Source organism: Aotus nancymaae, unplaced genomic scaffold, assembly GCF_030222135.1.
Source record: "Aotus nancymaae isolate 86718 unplaced genomic scaffold, 86718_ANA_hifiasm-v0.15.2.pri h1tg000057l, whole genome shotgun sequence".
Taxonomy (NCBI): domain Eukaryota; kingdom Metazoa; phylum Chordata; class Mammalia; order Primates; family Aotidae; genus Aotus; species Aotus nancymaae.
This window is the reverse complement of record NW_026988471.1, coordinates 60,991,890-60,996,022: the sequence shown is the minus strand read 5'-3', so window position 1 is coordinate 60,996,022 and position 4,133 is coordinate 60,991,890. Positions and strand designations below refer to the sequence as shown.

Sequence of the window (4,133 nt, the reverse complement as noted above, 5' to 3'; positions counted from 1 at the left end):
TAGCAGGCTTTCAAAATGACTTTGCCAAACATGAAAGAATGGGAATAAACAGAAGAATTTTTAAAAGTATAAAAACAACCATCTCATCCATCCAGCTGCCCACTCACACCCTCAGACATCTCTAAAGTTAGACCACAAAGCAGATCGGAATCTGCTTTGAAGCCATTTTGAAATATGGGGTTTGATTCTTCCCCAGAGGATGGGCAGGACTATTGAAGATAGTTGTGGGCATGTCCTCCCTCTTCTGGACCTCCCTATTGCCCCCCTCAACTCCCTCCCCCCACCCCCATCTCCTACCTGGATGGGACTTGATCTCTTCCAGCGCCCAAGAGTACAACCGCACCCTTACTCCTCCAAGTGACTCAGATGATGGCTGGGAAGTCCTCAGCCTCAGCAAGTTGCGCTTTCTGTTAATCTTTGCATCTAAATAGCTCAAGTTGTGCATTCCTGGGGTTTTGTTCTGGTGGCCAGCTCCCATTCCGGTTTCCTATTCCCGCTGAATTCCTATGCCTTGCACTGTGCTTGCTCCCTTCTGTTGGTCCTACCTCTGGACCCCAGAACCTTCTTGATTTCCTGGAGCCATAACTTGCCCAAACCAGTTGTGTGCAGCAGATCTCTATAAAGCTTTGGTGAGAGGTTCTTTGCACAGTGCACAGCCACCATTTTCACATTTACTGTTAGAATGATTTCTCTCTGGTAGAAAAGATAAGCCCAAAGATTACGGTTTTTGTTGTTTTTGTTTTGTTTTTTTATTTTTCGTTTTTTTTTTTGAGACAGGGTCTCCCTCTGTCACTCAGGCTGGAGTGCAGTGGCGCAAGCTCAGCTCACTGCAATCTCCGCCTCCTGGGTTCAAGTGATTATCCTGCCTCAGCCTCCCAAGCAGCTTGAAATTACAGGCACGTGCCACCATGCCTGGCTAATTTTTTGTATTTTTAATAGAAACAGGGTTTCACCGAGTTAGCCAGAATGGTCTCGATCTCCTGATCTCATGATCCACCCACCTCAGCCTCCCAAAGTGTTGGGATTACGGGTATGAACCACCGTGCCCAGCCCAGGTTACGGTTACTGCTCTGTCAGGACCTGTTTTGTATCTGACCCTGCCATCTTTCTGCATTCTTCCTCCAGAAGCATCCCTGCTGTATTGGATGTTTCGCTGGCTCTCCCTTCTCAGGCCTCACAGCGGGCTACCTGCACATTAAGTCAGCCCCTCCATCTTCCTTCCTCTAAACCAAGCTTGTCCAACCCACGGCCCAGGATGGCTTTGAATGTGGCCCAACACAAATTCATAAACTTTTTTTTTTGGTCCTTCAAGAACCAAACAGTAGTAAAAATGTTCATAAACTTTCTTAAAACATTATGTGATTTTTTTTTTGCAATTTTTTTTTTAGCTCATCAGCTATCATTAGTGTTAGTTTTACCTCTGGCTCAAGGCAATTCTTCCTCTTCCAGTGTGGCCCAGGGAAGCCAGAAGATTAGACACCCCTGCGAACCTTTCCACAGTCCCTACCTTCTCTTCCCTGACCCTCTTTCCACAGCTATCTCCAGGAATTCAATATTCTTCCCACCTTAGTAGGCAGGACAATTCAAAATTATCTCCCAAAGGTCCCACATCCAAATACCCTCTTTATGCAGTCCACTCTCCCGAAGCTCAGTCCCACTATCAACAACCCCAGAGGCCAGCAAGGTACTTTTCTAAACTAAGAACCATTTCCCCTTAATGTAAGACATTTCTCTTAGTAAGGGGCAAAATGTTCTCCCACCACACATGAGAGAACAATACAAATACATGGCAAAATGGAGGAAGAGAAGAAGAAATGTCGCCAGGCTGGAGTACAGTGGCGCAATCTCGGCTCACTTCAACCTCTGACTCCCTGGTTCAAGCGGTTCTCCTGTCTCAGCGTCCCCAGTAGCTGGGATTGCAGGCACCTGACACCCCACCAGGCTAGTTTTTGTATTTTTAATAGAGACAGGGTTTCAGGCACAGGTAATTTGTGTCCTAGTCCACTCATATAGTCTATGGGCTCTTAGCTGGGACACAAAATGACAGGGAACCTTGGGAGATGCTCTCAGCAGCTACTGCAGTCATCAGTACTGAAGGAGGCACTGGAAACTTGCTGAGGCAGCAAAATGTTCCTGCGGTGGGTGTCAGTTCATCATTCCCACATTTCAGTCAGCAAAGAAATCCAGAAACAGTTAAACTGCATGTTGCAATTTCTTAAAATAGGACTTCCTAGTTTTGAGTTTCATCAAGCCCTCCAGTGGTTTTACAATATTATGTATATGTCCTTCCTTCTCACACTGTGTCTCCTTTTAATTATTTTTTTTTCTTCTGCTTTTTTTCTTTCTTTTTTTTTTGAGACAGAGTTTCACTCTTGTTGCCCAGTCTGGAGTGCGATGGTGCAATCTCGGCTCACCACAACCTTCACCTCCTGAGTTCAAGCAATTCTCCTATCTCAGCCTTCTGAGTAGCTGGGATTACAGGCGTGCACCACCACACCTGGCTAATTTTGTATTTTTAGTAGAGATGAGTTTCTCCATGTTGGTCAGACTGGTCTCAAGCTCTCGACCTCAGGTTTTCCGCCTGCCTCAGCCTCCCAAAGTGCTGGGATTACAGGCGTGAGCCACCGCACCTGGCCTTTTTTCTTTTTCTCATCAGATGGGTAATATGCCGATGCCATAACAAGGTTTGAGGGAGGCACATCTCACACAGGAATGCGAAGACCCAGACATGATGCTTATGAACTACAGAAGAATCACATTGTCCCAATGTTCACACTACTTTTAGGAGGCTGCCGTCTGCATGGAAAAGCTGGCCTAAGAAAGCTCCATGTTAATCTTTTTGCTGACTTTGATAAGGGAAGCCACCAGATGTGATTAGTCAATTTGGGCTGCTGTAACAACATGCTAGGTATTTTTGGGATAGTGTTTAAACAAAAATGTACTTCTCATAGTTCTGGAGGTTGGAAGTCCAAGATCAAGGTGCAAGCAAGTAGGTTTCATTCTGAAGCCTCTTCTGTTGGCTCGTCGGCAGCCATCATCTTGCTGTGGGCTTACATGACCTCTTCTTTGCAATAGGAAAGCAAACTCTCTGGTGTCTCTTTTAAAGATGCCAATCTCATGATGAAGGCCCCAGCCTCATGCACTCATCTAACCCTAATTATCTCCAAAAGAAAATATTACCGTATTGGAAGTTAGAGCTTCATCATGTGAATTATGTAAATTTGGGGGGATGGTGCAGCGTACAATTCAGTCCACAGCACAGGATCGGTTTCCCAGTATCGGCCTTTGGGGCAGCATCTTAAATTTCCAATCACATGATGTGAAATGACAACCAAGACCACAAGTTATGATTTCAACTCTGTGAAGTTTCTCTCTTACATTCCATGACTAGAAACAAGGAAGCATTTAAAAAATTATTACCCTAGTTTTTTGCAGTCCCCTTAAAATACTTTACCAGAATAGTAGATAGTAGCATTCCTTTGTGTTTTGAAGTTTCTGCAGCATAGTTTTCTAAAGAAAATGAGCTTCGGGCCGGGCATGGTGGCTCATGCCTGTAATCCCAGCACTTTGGGAGACTGAGCTGGGCGAATCACCTGAGGTCAGGAGTTCGAGACTAGCCTGGCCAACATGGTGAAACCCCATATCTACTAAAAATACAAAAAAAAATTTAGCTAGGCACCTGTAATCCCAGCTACTCAGGAGGCTGAGGCAGGAGAATTGCTTGAACCCAGGAGGCAGAGGTTGCAGTGAGCCAAGATAGCACCATTGCACTCCAGCCTGGGCAACAAGAGTGAAACTCCGTCTCAGAAACAGAAAAATAAATAAATAAAGCTCCATAATAGATAAAGGAAGATGACAGTAATTTCCTCTTTGTCATGATCTAAAAACATCACAAAATGCTATATATTAAGTTACATTAAAAATACATGATGACTTTCTACCCTTTGATATTTTCAATTATGAGCTATGATTCATAAGAATGCTCTGTCACTGGAAAAGCACAAAAATCAAATTTCACTGTGGCATGTTTATGATTGCTACTAGAAAAATATATGGTGTTGATTCTCTAGGTGATTCTTATTCCTTTGGTCTTTTTTTTTTTTTTGCTCTTCCCTGTGTTGTTACAATGTTGA

The 4,133-nt window shown here is 44.1% G+C and overlaps 1 non-coding gene across 1 annotated transcript; it reads right to left on the bottom strand.

Annotated features, from left to right (window-relative positions):
- Positions 1–2,650: 2,650 nt before the first annotated feature.
- LOC135269841 (small nucleolar RNA U13) lies at positions 2,651–2,754 on the bottom strand. Its single transcript, XR_010338091.1, has one exon. It is a non-coding gene; the product is annotated as a small nucleolar RNA U13 (small nucleolar RNA).
- Between the last annotated feature and the right edge of the window lie 1,379 nt (positions 2,755–4,133).